This window comes from Rhinoderma darwinii, chromosome 1 (genome assembly GCF_050947455.1).
Source record: "Rhinoderma darwinii isolate aRhiDar2 chromosome 1, aRhiDar2.hap1, whole genome shotgun sequence".
NCBI classification, from domain to species: domain Eukaryota; kingdom Metazoa; phylum Chordata; class Amphibia; order Anura; family Rhinodermatidae; genus Rhinoderma; species Rhinoderma darwinii.
In genome coordinates, this window is record NC_134687.1 from 206,434,879 (window position 1) to 206,459,859 (window position 24,981).

Genomic DNA, 24,981 nt, shown 5'->3' on the forward strand with positions numbered 1-24,981 from the left:
CATTTACTATTTCTATTTGATAGCACCACAATAGTACACACACTCAGAATAAAGACACACACTATTGTAATATGTTAACAATAAAACACACCGTAGGCTCTATTCACACGACAGGGTCCGAGTGTCGGCAGATAAAAACGGCCATTTTGGTCCGTTTTTCTTGGGCTATTTTGCATCCATTCTGTTTCCGTTCTGGGCCGTGTTTCTGTTTTTAACTGACAATTTTGGCCCGTTTTGCATCAGCTTTTTCCCCTGTCTGTTTTAAAAATGAATGAATTTCATTTGTCAATTTTTTTGCCACACATTTCCCTCTGTCGCTAATGCCACACATTGCCCTCTGTAGCTAAAGCCACACACTTCCCTCTGTAGCTAATGCCCTCTGTAGATAATGCCACACACTCGCCTCTGTTTCTAATGCCACACACTGCACTCTGTAGATAATGCCACACACTTTCCTCTGTAGATAATACCACACACTTCCCTCTGTAGATAATGCCACACACTGCCCTCTGTAGATAATGCCACACACTGCCCTCTGTAGATAATGCTACACATTGCCCTCTGTAGATAATGCAACACACTGCCCTCTGTAGATAATGCCACACACTGCCCTCTGTAGATATTGCCACACACTGTCCTCTGTAGATATTGCCACAGTGCCTTTTGTAGATAATGCCACACAGCCTCCTGTAGATACTGCCACACTGCCCCCTGTAGGTAGTGCCACACAGCCCCCTAGTGTTGCCACACAGCACCCTGTAGGTAGTGTCATACAGCCCCCCTGTATGTAGTGCCACACAGCCCCCTTATAGGTAGTGCCACACAGCTCCCTGTAGGTAGTGCCCAGGGCCGATTCTAGCTTTTTTGCTACCTGAGGCGAAAATTTAAATCACGCCCCCCCAGCCTGTTCTACATCACTAGCAGCCTCGCAAAAAAAAATCATACCACCCATCATCTCGCTGCAGATCATGCAGTAACTACATTACTGATTAGAGGCAGACTAAACAACTACATTAAGTGACTCACCGATGACATCTCAGATTCTAGTTCTTATTTTTCTCTTTTCTTCTCCATCCGGTCCAGACCTCTATGATGAGTTTTCCCGGCCACAGCCCATTTCAGCAGTTTTCCGCTCAGCTGTCTTCAGTTTCTCACTTTTCAAACATCTTCACCTATAAGCGTAGATACAATTCTTATGGTGCCACACACTATGCCCCTAAATATAATAGCACCATACACTGCACCTATAATTATAATAGTACCATGCACTGTGTCCCATACAGACACACACGCACACACACACACACACACACACACACACACACACACACACACACACACACACACACACACACACACACACACAATGGAGCCCCCTGTAGATAGTGCCCCACATAGAGCTCCCTGTAGACAGTGCTCCACATAGAGACCCCTGTAGATACTGCTCCCATAGAGCCCCTGTAGTTAGCCCCCTGTGCTCCACATATAGCTCCCACCCCCTGTAGATAGTGCTTCACATATAGCTCCCACCCCCTGTAGATAGTGCTGCACATATAGCCCCCCTGTAGATAGAGCTCCTCATAAAGCCCCCACATACAGCCCTACCCCCCTGTAGATAGTGCTGCACATATAGCCCCCACATGCTGCCTTGACTTGTCATTCAACAAAGCAAGCGTCGCGATGATGTAATCGCGCTGTTTGCATTGTCAAAAGGCACTGAGTGGCAGGGCAAGTCATTCTGCCAGGCCAATCAGCGCCTTTCAACGTTGTGTTGTTGAAAGGCACTGATTGACAGGCTGCCTTGTCTTGTCATTCAACGATGCAAGTGGAGCGATGATGTCATCGTGATGCTTACATCGTCAAAAGACGCTGAGTGGCAGGGCAAGTCACTCTGCCCAGCCAATCAGCGCCTTTCAACGTTGTGTCGTTGAAAGGTGCTGATTGGCAAGCTGCCTTGCCCTGTCATTCAACAATGCAAGCGACATCGCTCCGCTTACGCTGACGACATTGCGCCACTTATGTCAGTGAAGGGCGCTGAATAGCGGGACATGGAACGTGTCCCGCTATTCAGAGCTTATGCATGTAATTGTATCTGAGTCCTATAGACACAGGTATAATTATAGTGCAGGAAGGGGTGGCGGCGGCTGCTTTCAGTGGCACCGTCGCCCCCTCAGAGAGGCAGCAGCTCAAAGCCTGAGGCGCCTCATGGATGGTGCGGCACTGGTAGTGCCACACAGTCCCCTAGTAGGGAGTGCCACACAGCCCCCCTGTACATAGCACAACCATAGATGGCACCCCCCATAGGTGGCACCCCCCTTCGTGTAGATAGCGCCACAGTACTGTAGGGTACTGCTCCAGGAGAAGTCCCTGACGTCACTATTCAAATATGGACAATAAAGTCAGGGACTTCTCCTGGAGCTGAATCTCCGGCCCAGCTTCGGCAATGATTAGAGGGATTCCGCTCCTGCAGGGAGCTACAGTGGCGGTATCTATGGATGGGGGGAGTGCCATCTACAGAGGGGGATGCCATCTACGGGGTGGGGGGTGCCATCTACAAGGAGGCTGTAGCAGCTAAAAATCTCCTCCTCCTCACATGCACTTCACACGCACTGTGAGGAAGAGGAGAGAGCGAGCAGCAGAAAGCACAGCCGTCACTTGGATCACATCCAAGTGACAGCCGTGCTTTACACAACCCCATAGACTTCAATGGGAGCCGTGCAATCGGGAGAACGGCCCAAAACAGGGCATGTTCCATTGTTTGGCGGCCCGTCAATAAATCTGCAATGTGAATAGCTCTATTTGGGGTCTATTGTTCTTACTATGGCCGTGTGACGGCGTTAAATAAACGACCGTCACACGGCCGAGTATCTGTGTCTTGTGAATGGGGCCTTATAAATTACGAAATGGTTTATTGAGCCATCATTAAACTAGAGTATGCCTAATAAATAATGATACAGGCTATTGTAACGTGATCACAAAATAATATAGAATAGGAATAAAGACAATCACTGTTGTGAATGCACTATCGTGACTTTACCATAGTAGAACATAGAACTAGAATAAAGAAAAATGTTCTTGTGATATCAATATCTATACTAACTATAATCAAAGACAGGAGATAGGGGGATAAAAAATGGAATATCCGAGGGCGCCCTCGGATATTCCATTTTTTATCCCCCTATCTCCTGGATCTACATAGTGGATTTTTATCAATCTTCGAACCGGAATTTGGGCTGCAACTGTCTCAACCTAAGTATAACTTGGACACGCATCATGGGATGTTATGCTCCTAGCATAACAACATCAGGTCAGCATAATTGACCACCTTTATCCTATTGTTCTCATATTTTACAGGCTCATGCACTATGTGCGCTTTGTTCCCTTTTTCCCTATAGCGTGAGTATAATCAAAGACAATCACTATAGTGACATCACCACAACAGGAAACAGACTGGAATGAAGACAAACACAATAGGATGCAAATATGAATAAATAGAAAAAATATTGTGACATCATTAAATAGAATATGGCTCATAAATGAAGGCACAGACTATTGTGACATTATCCCAAAAGAATGCAGCCAAGGAATAACAGCAATTACTATTTTGGCATTACCACAATAGTACATAGAATAGCAGAAAAGACAAACACTATTGTGATATAATCAAGCTTAAAATGATAATACAGTCTATTGAGACATCCTCAAAATAGAAAATAGCTTATAAATGAAGACACAGACTATTGTAGCATCACTACAGATGAACACAGACAATAAATACAGACAAATGCTCTTTTGACATCACCACAAAAGAACATGGACTAGGAATAAAGGCAGCAACTATTGTAACATCATTAAATGCAACAAAGTTTAGGACACAATACAAATGAAAACACATTCTATTGTGACATCATCAAAATAAACCATAGCTTATAAATGAAGATATAGGCCAATGTGAAATCGTCTGAATATAATGCCTCATAGGAATAAAGACAAACTATTATTACTTCATTGGAATAAAACCAAGTTTTTTAATGAATATATATAGTCTATTGCGACGTCATCATAATGTAACATGCCATCTAAATAAAGGTACAGGCTATTGTGAGATTATCAGAATAGGATATAGTTTCACGATTGAGACAAACACTATTTTACCATCATTAAGGGTCTGTTCACATCAGCATTGCCCTTCCGTTGAGGGGTTCCGTCTGAGGTTTCTGGCAGGTTAACCCCTCAACGGAAAGGCAAACGGAAACCTTAGCTTCTGTTTCTCTCACCGTTGTGACAGAATTTCATTGTTTTGACGAAACCAATAGCGCAGTCGACTGCACTATTGATTCAGTCAAAACAACGGAACCCCGTCATAACGGTGACCAACGGAAACCATTGATGATGTTTCCATCACCATTGAGATCAATGGTGAGGGAAACGGAAGCTAAGATTTCAGTTTGCCTTTGCGTTGAGGGGTTAACCTGAGGGAAACCTCAGACGGACCCCCTCAACGGAAGAGCAACGCTGATGTGAACAGGCCCTAAGCTGAACATAACTTATAAAGACACTGCCTATTGCAATATCAACAAAATATAACAAAGCTTATGAGGACATAGGCTATTATGACATCATCACAATAGAATATAACCTAGGATTGAAGACTACCATTATTATGACATCACCATAATACAACATTGACTGTGAATAAAGACAAACACCTTTGTGACATCATTGAATAGAACATGGCTTATAAATGAAGACACAGCCTATTGTGACATAATTAAAATTCAGCCCACCTTTATAAAAATAAATAGGCTTATGACATCATCTTAATGGAATGCAGCTAAAGTACAAAGACAATTATTCTTGTGACAGCACCACATTAGAACACAGACTATTAATAAAGACAAACTATTGCAATGTAATTACGATACAACACAGTTTAAACATGATGACAGTCTACTGAGACATCATTAAAATAGAATAATACCTTATATATGAAGATACAAGTTAATGTGACATTATTACATTAAAATACATCCTAAGAATGCAGACAAACCTTATTGTGATATCACCACAATAGAACACAGTGTATAAAAACGTAATAAAGGAAAACACAAATTTATCATCATCACAATGGAGCACAGTTTATAATTGAAGACACTGTTTAATGAGGCATCATTGAAACAACAGAGCTAAGACATGTAGACACGGGCTATATGACATTATCTCAATAGAATGCAACATTCATAACAAAGTTATCTATCATGTGACTACTCATACAATTACCAATCTTTAGACACCATTCGGATACATTCAAGAGAGAATGGGATGGTCTATAGTCCTATATTATGGAAAGGTCATTGTTAAAACATCAAGAAAAACTAAATTTAAACACTTGAATAGTGACAGCGGATAATACCCTGCCTGGTCTGTTGAAGTTTTCAGCGTGTGTTCACATGTAAAAGTGGCTTGTTGGCATGACAACCTGACATTGCTGCCCCAATTTTTGTCTATTAGGCCCTGTATTGTCTATGCAAAATACCAAGGACCCAATCGGCACCTCAATACACTCTATTAACCATCTCTCACATGTCTATGTACCTAATGGTAAAGAGGGAAAAAGAAAAAAGGGGAATGGCTGTTTTCCTGCTGGCCTAGGGTAGTGAAGGGGTTAAGTCCTGTTTTCCTGGTTGTCTAGGGTAGTAGGGCAGTGATTGGGTACTCCCCTGTTGGTCTAGCATAGGGGAAGGGTTAATATCTGGCAACAAGCTGTTTTACTCACCTCCTCGGTCGCCAGTGATGTCTGCTGCATCCCCTCTCTCTAACAGGAAGCTGAACATGATGTGCTCATTATGTTTAGCTTACCATTGCACTAGTCTCTGCACTGCACTGACCATACTGCATGGCAACCGGAGGCTTAACAATGGCCTCCTAGTACGGGAGCCTATTAGGCCCTGCCCGGAGGCGAAGCCTAATAGGCTTGCTTCATTGAACAGCTGACAGCTCTAATACACTGGGCTATGTAGGTAGTGCTGTGTATTAGAATAGCGATCAGGGCTTCATGCCTTCAAGTCCCATAGTGGGACAAAACAAAAAAGTTAATAAAAATGTAAAAAAGTAAAAAGAATAAAACAATAACCGCCTTTTTTTTTCCATAATAAGTATTTTATTATAGAGGAAAACATGTAAAAAAAAAAGTACACATATTTGGTATCACCACGTCCATAACGACCCAAACTATAAAAATATCACGCTATATTACCCGCACGGTGAACACCGTAAAAATAATATAAAAAACAATTCCAGAATTGCTGTTTTTTGCTCATTACCCCTCCCAAAACAGAATAAAAAAGTGATCAAAAAGTTGCATGTACCCTAAAATTATGCCAATTAAAAACTACCGCCCGTCCCGCAAAAAAACAAGACCTCCCATAGCTTTTTTGACGGAAAAATTAAAAGTTATGGCTCTCAGAAGATGGTGACACAAAAAATAAATGATTTAAAAAAAAAGTGATTTTATTATGCAAACCCTGCAAAACAGAAATAAACTATATACATATGTCAATATGTCATTTATAGCGCAAGGTGAACGCCGTAAAAAAACAATACATAAAAACAATTATCAGAATTGCTGGTTTTTGGTCACCTTGCTTGCCATAAAATGAAATAAAAAGTGATCAAAAAATTGCATGTACCCCAAAATGGTACCAATGAAAACTACAGATTGTCCTACAACAAATAAGCGTTCCAAAAGCGGATAAGATTGGGCACCATTTATCAGTGCGACATTGTCCACATATCTGCGGATTATTATTTATTTACCCCATTATTATATCCTGTTATTATGCCCCTGATGTTCTCTGCACAGCTTACACATACCCCTGATGTACTCTTCCCAGCTTACATATGCCCCTACATTATAAACTGAAATAACAGTAATACTCCAAACAGAACAACTACCAAGCAAAATATTGTGCACTAAAATGGCGCATCAATGGAAAATTTCAATTTTTACTTTGCACCATCCACTGAGTGTACATTTCTAATACAATAAAACTGTGGGGTCAACTGCCTTGAGGGGTGCAGTTTCCAAAATGGGAATCACTACTTGTTTGTTTTACTATTTGACCTCAGAGCCTCTGCAATTGTGGGCCAATGCTGCGAAAATCACCAAAATAGGCCTCACATGCGCATTTGCTCTTTCACTCCTGAGCCCTGTCATATGTCCAGGCAAATGATAAATGCCTGGAGGGGTGTAGTTTACAAAATGAGGTCACTTCTCAGGGTTTTACATTCTACTCTGGTACCTAAGGGAGCTCTGCAAATGCGACATGGTGCCCGTACACCAGTCCAGCAAAATCTGCGCTATAAAAGCCAAATGGGGCTCCTTCCATTTTGAGCTCTGCCATGTGCCCTAAAAGCAGTTTAGGGCCACACATGGGGTATTGCTGTACTCGGGAGAAATTGGGTAACAAATTGTGCTTTTTTTTCTCCTATTAGCCCTTGTGAAAATAAAAAATTGCCATAAAAAACGACATATGTTTTGAAAAAATTAAATTTTTCATTTTCACTGCCTAATTCTAATAAAATCTATGCAACACCTGTGTGGTCAAAATGCTCATTACACCCCTAGATGAATGCCCTGCGGGATATAGTTACCAAAATGGAGTCACTTGTCAGGAATTTCTACTGTACTGACACCTCAGGGGCTCTGTAAATGCGACAAGGCGCCACAAAACCAATCAAGCAAAATCTGCATGCCAAGTAGCACTCCTGCCATTCTGAGCCATGCCGTGTGTCCAAGCAGCAGTTTATTACCACATATGGGGTATTGCCGTACTCGGGAGAAATTTCTTTAAAATTGTTGGGGTGCTTTTTCTCTTTTATTCTTTGTGAAAATGAAAAAAACTCAACATTTTAGTGGAAAAAATTTAGATTTTCATTTTCACTGCCTAATTACAATAACTTCAGCAAAAAAATAGTTGGGTCAAAACGCTCATTATACCGCTAGATAAATTCCTTGAGGGATGTAGTTTCCCAAATGGGGTTACTTTTGCGGGGTTTGCACTGTTTTGGCCCCTCAGTGGCTTTGCAAATGTGAGATGGCGCCACAAACCATTCCAGCAAATCTTGAGCTTCAAAAGTCAAATGGTGCTCCTTCCTTTCTAAGCCCTGCCTTGTGTCCAAACAGCAGTTTATTACCAGTTATGGGGTATTGCTGTGCTCATAATGTTGGGGTGCTTTTTCTCCTTTATTCCTTTTAAAAAGGAAAAATTTCTACATGTTTTCAGACAAAAAATAGATTTTCATTTTTACAGACTAATTCCAATAAATTTAGCAAAAAGCCTGTGGGGTCAAGATGCTAACTATACCCCTAGATAAATTGGTGTAGGGTGTAGTTTCCAAAATGGGGTCACTTTTGGGGGGTTTCCACTGATGTGGCACCACAAGACCTCTTCAAGCCTGACATTGAGCCTAAAATATATTGCTTCTGAGGCCTGTGTTTCAGTCAATTAGGACACATATGGGATATTTCTAAAAACTGCAGTAGCTTGCCAATAAATACTGAGTTGCATTTCTGTGTTAGGGCGGGTTCACACATGGCGGAATTCCACTTAAATTCCGCTGCGGACACTCCGCAGCGTTAATCCGCAGCGGAGCCGTTTCTCCATTGACTTTCACTTTAAATTAGCAGTGTTCGTTTACACGATGCGTACAATTCCGCTGCGGAGCATAGGCTGCGGAGCGGAATTTGGTGTCCGCAGCATGCTCTGTCTGTTGCGGAGCAGTGGCGGACTCATGGCGGAATTTCTCCATTGACTTCAATGGAGATTCAAAGTTCCGCAATGAAGTCCGCAGCTGTCATGCACATGTCATGTGTGCTGCGGATACGTCTTGCTTTTTTAACTTGACATTTCTTCATTCTGGCTGGACCTATGTATTTCTAGGTCTACAGCCAGACTGAGGAAGTCAATGGGGCTCCCGTAATGACGGGAGCGTTGCTAGGAGACGTCTGTAAATAGTCACTGTCCAGGGTGCTGAAAGAGTTAAGCGATCGGCAGTAACTGTTTCTGCACCCGGGACAGTGACTACCGATCCCAATATACATGTATCTGTAAAAAAACATATAAGTTCATACTTACCGAGAACTCCCTGCGTCTGTCTCCAGTCCGGCCTCCCAGGATGACGTTTCAGTGTAAGTGACGGCTGCAGCCAATCACAGGCAAAGCACAGGCTGCAGCGGTCACATGGACTGGCGCGTCATCCAGGGAGGTCGGGCTGGATGCCGAAAGAGGGACGCGTCACCAAGACAACGGCCGGTAAGTATGAAAATCGTTTCCTTTCACTAGGGAAAGTGCTGTCCCTTCTCTCTATCCTGCACTGATAGGGAGAAGGGAAGCACTTTTCCCGCAGTCTGCAGCAGCTAGTCCGCATCAATGTACTGCACATTTTGTGCAGATCCGCTGCAGAATCTGCAACGCAGATTCTGTGCGGCATCGATGCGGACAGTTGCGGAGGAATTCCGCCATGTGTGGTCATGCCCTTAGGGTATGTGCACACACACTAATTACGTCCGTAATTGACGGACGTATTTCGGCCGCAAGTAGTGGACCGAACACAGTGCAGGGAGCCGGGCTCCTAGCATCATACTTATGTACGATGCTAGGAGTCCCTGCCTCTCCGTGGAACTACTGTCCCGTACTGAAAACATGATTACAGTACGGGACAGTTGTCCTGCAGCGAGGCAGGGACTCCTAGCATCGTACATAAGTATGATGCTAGGCGCCCGGCTCCCTGCACTGTGTTCGGTCCGGGACTTGCGGCCGAAATACGTCCGTCAAATACGGACGTAATTAGTGTGTGTGCACATACCCTTACAGAGAAAAATGTATTGCAAATGAATTTTGGCAAAAAATAAATACATTTTAAATTTCACCTCTACATTGCTTTAATTCCTGTGAAACGCCTAAAGGATTAAGAAACTTTCTAAATGCTGTTTTGAATACTTTGAGGGGGGCCGTTTTGAAAATGGGATGATTTCTGGGGACTTTCTAATATATAAGGCCCTCAAAGCCACTTCAGAACTGTACTGGTCCCTGATAAAATAGGCTTCTGAAATTTTCTTGAAAATGTGAGAAATTGCTGCTAAAGTTATAAACCTTGTAACGTCTTAGAAAAATAAAATGACTTTTAAAAAACGATGCCAACATAAAGTAGTAGTATGGTAAATGTTAACTAGTAACTATTTTGTGTGGTATTACTATCTGTCTTACAAGTGTCCAAATAGGAAAAATGGCCAGCACAGTAGAACAACAACCTCCAGGGTAGCAGGGTGCAGGCCTCCAGGAATCCGACTTAGAAATCCCGAGGTTTCAGACAAAAAGTAGAGATAGAGGCAGCACTCCAAAGATTATATTAAAAGATTTTTTATTCATCCATCAGTGCAGTAGGATGCAACGTTTCAGCTCCTCAATGCAGCCTTTGTCAAGCGTGTGCTGCCTCTATCTCTACTTTTTGTCTTATAAGTGTAAGGGCGGATTTACACGAGCGTGTGTGTTTTTGCGGATGCAAAAAACGCGGTGTTTTGCGTGCGCAAAAGGCACTTAACAGCTCCGTGTGTCATCACATAGGATGTGCGGCTGCGTGATTTTCATCTTGTAAATGAAAATGTAGCGTATTGTGTTATCATTACAATAAAATACAGTCCAGGAACAAAAACAATCACTATTTTTGCATCACACACTAGAACTTAAAGGGAATGTGTCGCGAATGAAACTTTTTTTTTTTAAAGTAGGTTACTTATTTCTATTATATTTTCTTATTTACTTATTTCTATTAAGTTTTTTGCTGAAATTTTTAATTCTTCCACATGGTGGAAAGTATTAAAAATTAAATAATAATTTGACATGTTTTCCTATGTTGGCCACCAGAGGGAGCACTTCCCAGAATTACAGCAAGGTGAATAGGGCAAAGCAAACTGAATCTGAACTGCCGTAAATGTGGGAGGGAATCTCACCCCCCTCCCTATTTTTTGCTACAAGCCAGGAAAAGGTGTCTTCAAATTGCTAAGCATTTTTCCGGCTGCCATTTTGGGAGTGATTGTACAATGCAGCTGGCAGAAATTATAGGACACACCAAAATATATACTTTATAGAGTGAATGAAAAACGGCTCCAAAAACATCCCAAGAAGTGACAAGCACTTATTTTTCACGGCTGTCTTTTTATGTGCCGTTTTTTGAAAATGAGGTGTAAAAAAACGCCCCGTCAGAACAGAACATCGTATTTCCCATTGAAATCAATGGGAAAATCTTTGTAGGGGTTCTGCTTCCGATTTTTCAGCCGTTTTTCGGGACATTCACATGGCTTATTTTCGGCCGTTTTTCGGGCCGTAAAAATTGGAAGCAGAACGCCTTCAAACATCTGACCATTGATTTCAATGGGAAATAACGCATTCTGTTCCGACGTGGAGTTGCTAAAAAAACTTCTGAAAATCAGGAGCAGTTTTCCCTTGAAAACAGCTCCGTATTTTCAGACTTTTTGATATTGTTTGTGCACATACCCTAAGAATGATGAAAGTGAAATTAATGACTTTTCAATTGAAAGGTTCACACGGCTTGTATTTGACACTTTTTTTTTTGCGCATTTTACGTGCCTAAATGTGCTTGATTACGCTTTTCATTTATATAATTGGTAAAGTGCGCTGTTAGTACATACAACGCGCTTTTTTACACACGCGTTTTTAAAAACGCGTTGTGTAAATAAAGACGTGTCGAGTCAATTCCTTTGCACGTAAAACACGCCAAATGTTCCCATAGTCAATAGGAGTCCTAATTATGCATTAAAAAGCGCACACAAAATGCGTCAAAAAACACGTGAAAAAAGCGTCAAACGCTTGATTAAGCTTCCCATTTACATCAATGGGAAAGCGAGCTGTTAGTTTTTTACGCAAGCGTTTTTAAAAAACGTGTTGCGTAAAAAAGAACAGTGGGGTGGGGTTGTGTGTGGTGCAGTTGCATGTTTGGGGGATTTGTGCGTGTGTGTGGGGTGTGCTCGCTGCTGATTCTTCAAAACAGCTGATAAGCGGCTATGAAGGATCAGCGGCACCCGTGCCTACTCCGCTGCATAAAAATAGGACACAGCTCTGCTGCGCACACTACACACACACAGCACTGCTGTGTGCGTACGCACACAGCTCCGCTGCGCGAGCACACATAGCTCCGCTGCGCCCGCACACCCACACAGCTCAGCTGCGCCCACACACATACACAGCTCCACCCGCACACATAGCTCCGCTACACGTTCACACACAGCTCTGCTGCGCGCGCACACACACCCCGCTCCGCAAGAACACACACACACCGCTCCGCGAGCACACAAGCACCGCTCCTCTGTGCGAGTACACACCACTCCGCGAGCACACACACACCGCTCCCCTGCGCCTGCACACACAGTGCCGCCACACGCGCACACACAGCGCCGCTACATGCGCACACACAGCCCTGCTACACGCAGACACACAAACAGACAGTTACAGCAGGTGTGTGGGGGGTTACGAGGGGGGGCCGTGGGGGGACGGGAGGGAGCGTTGCGGGGGGGCACGGGGGGCGTCGTGAGGGCGGGCCGTGAGAGGGGGGCTGTGAGAGAGAGAGGGACACACAGACAGAGACAGTGCGGCCGGTCTTCATAATGGCAAAACCTAAAGATTAGAGTCTGACACACCAAAAATAAAACAATGTAAATCTATTGAATCAGTTTAAAATTACAGAACATATTAAAAGCAGAGATGATTACCACAGTGCGGAAAGACAACCAGATTGTACAGAAAATATAAATATATCAATGACGCTGTGTCAGCAAAGTAAGATAAAGCTAAAGCACATTACATTTGTACATCATAATTGCATCGCAGCACGAACAAGTAAGAGAAGCCACACTCAGTCCTTCATATATGGACTATGTTGGAAGTTAATTCAAATGGCCAAAATATGAGTAAACATATGGTAGTTCAGTAGTTTAGTAGTTGTTGTAAATAATAATGTATACACCATGTATGAACTCTGCATGATGCACATAGGAGCTTGCCCGTAGCGATAGAGAATAAATTTGGCAAAAGAGTATATATACCATATATGAGAGGTCTGATTAAGTAACCAAAGAGTGGCTCTTACCCATCACGGAGGACACCGTATCTGGTGTCAGCCCCTGTCTTCATAATGGCGCCTGCTATTTCCCTACAACCCAGCTTCTCTACTGGGTCGCTCTGAACTGCGCTTGCGCAGTACAGAGGTAGATGGCAGATGCAATGAAGACGTTCATTGTGTCCTATGCACTGTGCTGCCGAATTCCATCTGTTTATGTGTCATTAAGAGACACATACACAGATGAAATAAAACATGGCAGCCCCCAGTACAGTAAGAAAGAGTTAATAAAAAAAACATTGTATGTGAAAAAATAAAGTCAATATAATATTTTATTAAATAAAAACGCATAACTTAATAAAAAAAATCATGACACTGTCCCTTTAAGACAAACACTACTGTGACATCATGTTAGTAGAACAGAGGCTAAGAGTAAAAACAACACTATTGTGACATCATCACAATAGAACACAGCTTTTAAATTAAGACATATTATATTTGTATCACTATCAAAATAGAACATACCATTTAAATGAGGATTCAGGCTTTTGTGACATCATCCCAAGTACAGCCTAAGAATACAGACAAACTATTATTACACAGCCTAAAAATTAAGAAAAACACACCGCTCTGTATCATCTACTCACATATTAGATTTCTCCGATTTGGAGACCCTTTAATCCTATGAAAGTGGAGAATAGTAAAGGACCAAAACTTGTAATCAAATTGACCCACAGAACAAAGTTAACATGTCGTTTTTGCTGTATGGTGAACACCGTTAAAATGAAACCAAAATAACAATGGAGGATTCACAGTTTTTTTCACATTCCATACCCACAAAGAATTTTTTTCAGTTTTCCAGCACATTACACGGTGCATTAAATGGTGGTAATAAAAACTACAACTAGTCCCGCAATAAAACAATCCCTCATATGGCTATCTACAGAAAAATAAAAAAGTTATGGCTTGAGGTAGGGAAGAAACGATTAGACATTTGTCAGACACTGTCACATATAGAAAACGTAAAAACAACCCTGTTGATGTATACATATGACAAAAAAAGTGTTTCGGATCATACACAAAAAGACGGCATTACTTACATCTATATATATATATATATATATATATATATATATATATATATATATATATAGATATATATATATATCTATATATATATACATATATATATATATATATATATCTATATATATATACAGAAAAACAAATGGATCCAGCCGCACCGGTATGCTGTGGGTGCAAGCCAACGAGATAAGACCACAATCCCAATGGTATATAAGACAAAAAATAGGCAGCACTCCGTTCAGGTAGAGGTGAAAAAAGAGGGTACTTTTATTGTCCCATAAACAGTGGCAACGTTTCAGCTCCTTCCACTGGAGCCTTTCTCAAGCTTTTTATATTTATATATATAATATATATAGACACACACACACACACACACACACACAAATACACGCACCATATTTCTACAGTACATGTCAACACATAAGGAGAGGTCACTCCTTTATTTTAGAAGCTTTGCACCAGCGTAGTCAGGCATTTGTTCACAGTGCTGCTCCAATCCTCTGCTTTTATATATATATATATATATATATATATATATATATATATATATATATATATACACACACACACACACACACACACACACACACACATTATTTCTAGTGTACATTTTTGGGGATTTAGAAATTTTTAAGCATGGAGCCAAATGGAGTACCAAAAATTTGTTTAAGCCAACAGATTACAATAGCTACATCGAATTTTAGAGTTGCCATTATAGGCCTTGGTTACAGAATATTCCGAAGGGTCAATTTAAACGAATAAAGAGAAACTGTACCATGGAGGAAGATTTTGTATCACAGTCTAAAATTGTATCAAGTCGTTTGCTGGAACGTAACTATGATAAGGAATTGATTGAAAAAGCCTGGATAGAGGTACACAATAATAAAACTATCGATTGTAATGGTCATGTAAGGGTATTAGCGATAGTAGGGATGGTGTCCCAAAGGAGTATCTCATTACTGTACCCTTTCTTACCAATTGTTTCTCTGATTCATATGTAATAAGGAATAGCATAAAATGTAATTGGCATATATTAAAGCATGATCCAGTTTTAAAATCACTGATTTTATTACATGCAACATAAGGGCGGGTTCACACATGGCGGAATTCCACTTAAATTCCGCTGCGGACACTCCGCAGCGTTAATCCGCAGCGGAGCCGTTTCTCCATTGACTTTCACTTTAATTTAGCAGTGTTCGTTTACACGATGCGTACAATTCCGCTGCGGAGCATAGGCTGCGGAGCGGAATTTGGTGTCCGCAGCATGCTCTGTCTGTTGCGGAGCAGTGGCGGACTCATGGCGGAATTTCTCCATTGACTTCAATGGAGATTCTAAGTTCCGCAATGAAGTCCGCAGCTGTCATGCACATGTCATGTGTGCTGCGGATGCGTCTTGCTTTTTTAACTTGACATTTCTTCATTCTGGCTGGACCTAGGTATTTCTAGGTCTACAGCCAGACTGAGGAAGTCAATGGGGCTCCCGTAATGACGGGAGCGTTGCTAGGAGACGTCTGTAAATAGTCACTGTCCAGGGTGCTGAAAGAGTTAAGCGATCGGCAGTAACTGTTTCTGCACCCGGGACAGTGACTACCGATCCCAATATACATGTATCTGTAAAAAAACATATAAGTACATACTTACCGAGAACTCCCTTCGTCTGTCTCCAGTCCGGCCTCCCAGGATGACGTTTCAGTGTAAGTGACGGCTGCAGCCAATCACAGGCCAAGCACAGGCTGCAGCGGTCACATGGACTGGCGCGTCATCCAGGGAGGTCGGGCTGGATGCCGAAAGAGGGACGCGTCACCAAGACAACGGCCGGTAAGTATGAAAATCGTTTACTTTCACTAGGGAAAGTGCTGTCCCTTCTCTCTATCCTGCACTGATAGGGAGAAGGGAAGCACTTTTCCCGCAGTCTGCAGCAGCTAGTCCGCATCAATGTACTGCACATTTTGTGCAGATCCGCTGCAGAATCTGCAACGCAGATTCTGTGCGGCATCGATGCGGACAGTTGCGGAGGAATTCCGCCATGTGTGGTCATGCCCTAAAGCGGTTTATATATGTATTGCAATGCCCCTGTGGCTTATAATATGTTGGCGGGACAGCACGTAAATGAAAGAAAAGGGTGACAGAACAATTTAATAATATCCGAAAAGGACAATTAGACCATAGTGCTCCAGCGCACTTCCTAAGAGAACACAATAAAGAACCAACTGGTACTGAATTTTATTCTATGGACTCAGTCAGGAGAAATTGGAGAGGGGAGGATTGTATACAAAAAATAAGTCAGAGGGAAAGTTATGGGATTTCTAGATAGGTCGAACTTGCACTGATATGTTTAAATATTGATTTAGAAATAAAATATTTTCTTAAATAATCATTGGGGTTCGCTACTATTTTGGTGATCTAAAGTAGTGATTATATAACTAATGTGCTTTGGATTTCAGCAAATTAAATTTGTAGCTTTGTATTTTCTTAAACATTGCTTGTAAGGGGAATAAACTTTATAGAAACACTCATTAAAATCTTTGTCTGCCCCTCAATCATGGGTATATTGATTTATTTTTTTAAATCTTGGAACAGTAAGGAGGTGTCGTACCTTACCGGAGAATAACTAGGAGGACTGGAAAAGAGTGTTAAGATCATTTATGACCACGTCACTCTTTAGAGTAAAAGAAAGCCGATGTCACAAACTTAACATTGCAACATCAAATTTAGGCCAAATGCACATGATGCGTACTACGTGCGGATTTGCAGCGTGGATTTGCTGCGTGGATTTGCCCGTGGCAAATCTACAGCGTAATATAGTACCAGCAAAGTAAATGAGACCTCAAGTAATCACATCTCCATGTTGCAGATTTTAGCATTTCCGTTTGGTAGTTGTATCTGACAAGTTTATAAAAAAAAATGCACCAAAATCCGCATCATAAAACCGCTTCTAGTTCCGCATCAAAATATAAAAATCACATCTAAAAACACATAAAAAATTTACTATTAGGGTATGTTCACACGGCCTATTTACGGACGTAATTCGGGCGTTTTTGCCCCGAATTACGTCTGAAAATAGCGCCTCAATAGCGCTGACAAACATCTGCCCATTGAAAGCAATGGGCAGACGTTTGTCTGTTCACACGAGGCGTATATTTACGCGCCGCTGTCAAATGACGGCGCGTAAATAGACGCCCGCGTCAAAGAAGTGACCTGTCACTTCTTTGGCCGTAATTGGAGCCGTTATTCATTGACTCCAATGAATAGCAGCGCTAATTACGGCCGTAATGGACGCGGCGTTCAAGCGCCTGCACATGCCGGTACGGCTGAAATTACGGGGATGTTTTCAGGCTGAAACATCCCCGTAATTTCAGCCGTAACGGACGCCCTCGTGTGAACATACCCTAAGGGTATGTGCACACGTAGTGACCAAAAACGTCTGAAAATCCAGAGCTGTTTTCAAGGGAAAACAGACCCTGCTTTTCAGACGTTTTTTGACCAACTCGCATTTTTCGCGGCGTTTTTCGCGCCGTTTTCGCTGCGTTTTTTACGTCCGTTTTTGGAGCTGTTTTCATTGGAGTCTATGAGAAAACAGCTTCAAAAACGTCCAAAGAAGTGTCCTGCACTTCTTTAGACGAGGCTGTATTTTTACGCGTCGTCGTTTGACAGCTGTCAAACGACGACGCGTAAATAACAGGTCGTCTGCACAGTACGTCGGCAAACCCATTCAAATGAATGGGCAGATGTTTGCCGACGTATTGTAGCCCTATTTTCAGACGTAAAACGAGGCATAATACGCCTCGTTTACGTCTGAAAATAGGTCGTGTGAACCCAGCCTTAGTTGCAGATTTAACCTTCGGAAATACTTCCATTTACCTGCGGTTTTGATGCAGATTTTCTGCATAAGATTACACAACGTGTGCATGTAGCCTTAGGCCGGGTTCCCACGGGGCGCATGCACACGTTGCGTATTTTGCTGCGGAAAATACGCAGCAAAAAAGCAGGAAACTGCAAGAAATTCGCAAGTGCGGTTTTTGATGCATTTTTCAGTGTGTTTTTTAAGTTTTGCTGTGTTTTTCGGTTTGGTTTTTACGTTTTGCTGCGTAAATCGCTGTGTTTTCATGCTGCGGTTTTGCTGCGTATTTCTCCGGATCTAGGGTGATAGAATTCGCAAGTGGAATCGCGAGATAAATTGACATGCTGCGGCTCCGAAAATACACACCTTTGGTCAATTTACGTGCGGGGAATATACTGCAGCGTGTACATGAGATTCCCCGGAATCTCATTGCCTATGCTAGTACTGTATTATGGTGCGGTTTTGCCCCACGCAAATATTTGCGGCAAGACCGCACGTAATACGCATCGTGTGCATTAAGTCTAAAAATCCTGCAGCGTGTCCAACCTGGAACCCGCAGTACATTCCCTCCGAAAAATCGCACCACTTTGTGGTGTGGTGTTTAGAATGGAATTTTCGATGCGGAAGAAAGCCGTTCTTACTTATCCCCTCAGTCTTCTCTGCGCGTATTCCCGCCTCCTACGATGACATGGCAGGCCATGTGATGCTGCTGCCTGTGATTGGCTGCCGCGGTCAGATGGGATGAAACGTCATACCAGGAGGCCAGACTGCAGGAAGGAGGGCATTCTGGGTAAGTATGAATTTTTTTTGTTTTCCGTAGCTACGATTTTTGTGGTGTAATCGCAGCAAATACACCGCAAAAGTCGCAACATTTGGCTTTCTGTTGCAGGATTTTCATCCCCATTGAATTCAATGTGGAAAACCCGCCACGCAAAATCAACAAAGACACAGATTTAAATTCCGCACTGCAGGTCAATTTATTAACGTTTACGCTGCATTCTTTTTCTGCAGTGTGAGCATGAGGTTTTCAAAATCTCATCCACTTTGCTGCTACTGTAAATGCTGCAGAATTTCCGCACACAATTCCGTTGCGGAAATTCCGCATAGTTTACGCTACGTGGAAACCTGGCCTAAAAGTCGCTGTTACAAGTGAAACAATCTAACTTATAAAAGAGTTAAACATTCAACAATTTAATGGTATGAATCTGACTTGCAGCCTAAGAGACCGCGATATCAGGTATATACAATGAAAGTCTCAGCAGGATTTTTAAAAATGTTATGCAAATATTGAGATATAATTTCTCAATGGCAACAAATTAGGCCTTAGTCACGCGGCCGTTTTCAGAACAATGATTTCCTATGTTTGTATTTAGACAGTCGTTTTTTTAACGGCCTGTGAATAATGGCCGTCAAAAAATAGGACATGTCCTATTTTGGGCGTTTTTTTTTGCCAGACGGTCCCCATAGAAGTCAATAGATCAGTTTTTAACGGCTGTCAATACATATAACAACCATTAAAAAAGGATGTGTGACATGGGGATTGGCAAGGGAACTACTAGTTCCCTTGCTGGCTATCGACGGCATACCCACCGATGCAGGGCTGTCTTCTTCAGGTATGGTCTCTCGTCTTCACTGGTTCTGCGAAGGTGACGCGATGACGTCATCGCCTTGACAGATCCTGTGCAGACAAGAGACCACACGTGAAGAAGATGAGAGACGGTGCTTCATCAGTGAGTATGCAGGGCATTGTTTTGCTCACTACAAGGGTAGTGTGGCGCTAGTACAGGGGGCATTGTTGTCAACTGTAGGGAATTTTTCGGGACTGTCCTGAATTTACAGAGACAGTCCCGGAAGCTTGCAACAGGGGGGGAGTGTTTTCTACAGGGGGGCTGTGTGCCATCATCTACAGGGGGTCTGTGTGGCATATACAGGGGGTCTGTGTGGCATCATCTACAGGGAGGCTGTGTGGCATCATCTACAGGGGGGCTGTGTGTCATCATCTACAGGGGGTCTATGTGGCATCCTCTACAGGGGCGCTGTGTGCCATAATCTACAGGGGGACTGTGTGGCATCATCTACAGGTGGTCTGTGTGGCATCATCAACAGGGAGGCTGTGTGGCATAATCTACAGGGGGACTGTGTGGCATGATATCCATGGGGTGTGTGTGCCATCATCTACAGGGGGGCTGTGAAACAATCATGACAATGACCTTCCTTTGGGTGTTTTTAGGGGGTTGGGACAAAAAAAGCCTAACAAATGAAATTCATCCGTTTTATTAACGACCATGAAAAATGGATGCAAAACGGGTGTCAAACGGCCATTAAAAATGGACAGACAAACTTGAAATATATGAAAATTTTGAGACACTGAGGCAAAACGGCCATGAAAAACTGACAGTTGATCAGGTTTTAATGGCCATTTTTATTCACTGTTGTGTGAATATAGCCCTAGGTGTGTGAAAGTCAAGCACAATAGAGGGAAGTCGGCACCACTCTCAATCCTCACAGCATGGAACAGGTAGATAGATGCAAGTGGAGTCAGGGTTTCCTCATTTGACCCGTTAGTGACCGGCCCATAGTCTTTTTACGTCGGTTACTAACAGGCTTTATTCCGATACCATAGACTGTTTACGTCGCGGCATCGGAATAAAATAGCGCCGCCGGGGGAGGTTTAGCTCCCTGCTCTCAGCTGCCGGAGGTAGCCGAGGGCTTGGAGCAGTGACTGGGGACCGCTGTTTGCGGTCCCCATACCGGCGATCACCGGTATTCAACGAATAATAATAATATAATAATAATCTTTATTTATATAGCGCCAACATATTACGCAGCACTTTACAATTTAGAGGGGACATGAAACAAACAATATCAGACATTACATAGTGACAAAGTTCATTTAAAATTCAAACCTGGGGAGTGAGGACCCAGCTCGCAAGAGCTTACAATCTATGAGGACATAAGGGAGACACAAAGTGTAACAGTGTTTGTTCTGTACAATGGTCCGCCCATTTTTATACACATGCGGTGGTAACATAAATCTGCATGAGCCGGTCACCAACCAGTATCCGTGTATGACGGACATGAAGAGAAGGAGTGTGAGGGAATCTTATTCTGATGACTAATCTAAAAGGAGGGCCATGGAAAGGAGTCAGATTAGGGAATGTTATAGGCCTGTCTAAATAGATGTGTTTTCAGGGCACGTTTAAAACTGTGGATATTGGGAATTAATCGGATTGTCTGGGGTAGCACATTCCAGAGGACTGGTGCAGCACGAGAGAAATCCTGGAGACGGTAGTGGGAGGTTCGGATTATGGAGGATTTTAATCTAAGGTCGTTGGCAGAACGTAGAGCCCGAGTAGGGTGGTAGACAGAGATGAGGGAGGAGATGTAAGGAGGTGCAGCACTGTGGAGAGCTGTGAAAGTGATTGTATGTGAGGAGTAAAGGAAAGATTTGAGTCAAAAATAACCACGAGACAGCGGGCGTGCTGCTTAGGCGTGATGGTAGTGCCCCACACAGAGATGGAGACATCAGGTTTAGGGAGGTTAGTAGATGGTGGGAACACAAGGAGCTCAGTTTTAGAAAGATTCAGTTTCAGATAGAGAGAGGACATGATGTTAGAGACAGCGGACAGACAATCACTGGTGTTCTGTATTAGAGCAGGGGTGATGTCACGGGAAGAGGTATATAATTGGGTGTCATCAGCGTAGAGATGGTACTGGAAGCCAAATCTGCTGATGGTTTGTCCAATAGGAGCTGTGTAGAGAGAAAAGAGCAGCGGACCTAGGACTGATCCCTGAGGAACCCCGATAGCAAGGGGAAGAGGAGAAGAAGTGGAACCAGCAAATGACACACTGAATGAACGGTCAGAGAGATAGGAGGAAAACCAAGAGAGAGCCGCGCCCTTGAGGCCAATAGAGTGGAGCATGTTAAGTAGGAGTTTGTGGTCTACAGTGTCAAAGGCTGCAGAGAGATCTAAAAGAATCAGGAGAGAGGATTTACCGTCCGATTTAGCCGCCAAGAGATCATTTGAGACTTTAGTAAGGGCAGTTTCTGTGGGGTGTAGAGTGCGGAAACCAGATTGTAAGGGGTCAAGAATGGAGTTAGCAGAGAGATAGCGGATAAGGCGAGAGTAGACCAAGCGTTCCAGGAGTTTGGAGATGAAGGGCAGATTAGAGACTTGTCGGTAGTTGGCAGCGCTGGATGGGTCAAGAGTTGGTTTTTTCAGTAATGGGTTTATAATGGCATGTTTAAAAGCGGAGGGAAAGATACCAGAGGAAAGAGAGAGGTTAAATATTTTAGTCAGGTGACTAGTGACAGCTGGGGAGAGGGACTGGAGGAGGTGTGAGGGGACAGGATCACTAGGGCAGGTAGTAGGACGAGAAGAAGAGAGGAGCCTCGAGACTTCTTGTTCAGTTATTGGGTCAAATGCTGAGAGTGAAGAAGAGGGAGTGCGGGAGGGAAGGGGATCGATGTTACTAGGGGACTGGGAGATAATATCATGCCGGCTGTTGTCAATTTTAACTTTAAAATAATTGGCCAGGTCTTCAGCACTGAGATCTGTGATTGGCGTCTGCACTTTAGGACTAAGGAGGGAGTGAAAATTATCAAAGAGGCGTTTTGGATTATTAGATAGTGTGGAGATGAGAGAAGTGAAATAGACTTGTTTGGCGCGGTGAAGGGCAGAGTTGTAAGTTTTGAGCATAAATTTGTAATGGAGGAAATCTGCATCCAAATGCAGGCAGAGAATATTTGATAGTAAAGGACAGAAGATTGTGGTCAGAAAGCGGGAGAGGAGAGTTAATAAAGTCAGAAACTGAGCAGAGCCGGAAGACCAGGTCAAGCGAATGCCCATCTTCATGTGTAGGAGAGTTAGTAAGTTGTGACAGACCTAGGGACGAGGTTAAAGATAGAAACTGGGAGGCAGATGAGAAGATTGGGTTATCAATGGGGATGTTGAAGTCACCCATGATGAGAGTGGGTGTTTCAGAGTATAGAAATTGTGGAAGCAAGGCAGCAAAATGATCCAGGAATTGGCGGGGTGAGCCCGGGGGGCGGTAGACAACTGCCACTCGCAGGGAAAAAGGGTGAAAGAGTCTGAGGGTGTGGACTTCAAAAGAGGGAAATGTGAGTGAGGGGACCGGGGGAATGACCTGGAAAGTGCAGTGTGGGGAAAGAAGTATACCTACTCCACCACCCTGCCTGTTCTCAGGTCTGGGGGCATGAGCGAAGTGGAGACCACCATAAGATAGAGCAGCAGGGTAAGCAGTGTCAGACAGGTGTAGCCATATTTCTGTAATAGCCAGAAGGTTGAGAGCGTTAGAAAGGAATAAGTCATGAATAAAGGCGAGTTTGTTGCACACGGACCGAGAGTTCCAGAGAGCACAGTTAAAAGAGACAGGAGAAGACATACAAGAAATGGCAAGAAGATTTGCAGGGTTTCTATGTGTGACAGGTAAGTGGTTGAGCTTGGCAGAAGAAAAGGGAGGACCAGAGTTGGGAGAGATGTCCCCTGCAGCTAGTAGCAGGAGAATGGAGAGAGACAGCAGATGGTTCTGTGATTTATGAGAGCGTTTTTTATGTTGGGCAGTGGGATGAGATGGGTTAAGTTGACTGAGGAAAGTGAATAGTGAATGGGAGCTGTACATGGGCGAGGGAAGGAGAGAGGGACTGATGTGGACTGTTTTTTGGCAAGGCTTAAATGGGCGATAGGATTGTAAACCAAGAGCAGCTATAATGATGAGAGCGGTGGCAAACATGTTTGTTTGTAAACAGAGTTTGAAATCTAATAATTAGAGTGTGTGATAGTTTGTTTGTTTTTCTAATGCAGCTTACCTGTCACTGACCCTGTCCAACTGCCATGTATAACTGCCAGGACACTTTGACAGTATGACACTTCGACAGAGATGACTTCTGCCTTCGTGCCCCCCTGAACGAGTGCCATCCCCATATGCTACATCTAAATTTATAGGGGAGTAGATGCTCAAATCTAGGCCTAATTAACCCCTTAATGACCAGTCTATTATAGACCTTAATGACCAAGCCATTTTTTAAGTTTTTCCATCGTCGCATTCCAAGAGCTATAACCTTTTTATTTTTGCGTCGACATAGCTGTATAAGGTCTTGTTTTTTTGCGGGACAAGTTGTATTTTTTAATAGCACCATTTTGGGGGACATATTATTTATTGATTAACTTTTATTTGAGGGAAAATAGAAAAAAACCTGAAATTTCGCCACTCTTTTTCGCGTTAAATCTACACCTTTTACCGTGTGATATAAATAACACAATAACTTTATTCAGCGGGTTGTTACGATTGCAACGATACCAAATTTGTATAGTTTTTGTATGTTTTACTACTTTTACACAGTAAAAACGCTTTTTTTTCAAAATGATTTGTTTTTGTGTCTCCATATTTGAAGAGCCGTAACGTTTATATTTTTTCGCCGATGCGGTTGTATGAGGGCTTTTTTTTTGCGGGAAGACTTGTAGTTTTTATTGGTACCATTTTGGAGTAGATGCGACTTTTTGATCACTTTTTATCACATTTTTTTAAAGTCAGTATTCACAGAAAACAGCAATTTTTCCATAGTTTTTTATTAAATTTTTTACGGCGTTCACCGTGCGGGTTAAATAATGTAATAGATTTATAGTCGGGGTCGTTACGGACGCGACGATACCAATTATGTGTAACTTTTTAACTTTATTTTGTTTTTTTAATAGTAAAGCATTTTGTAAGGGGAAAAGCTGTGTTTTTCATTTTTTTCACATTTTTTTTTAAATTAACTTTATTAAACTTTTTTTTCACTTTTTTACTAGTCCCACTAGGGGACTATAATATGCGATTCTGCGATCGCATTTATAATACACTGCAATACTTTTGTATTGCAGTGTATTACTGCCTGTCCGTTTAACACGGACAGGCAT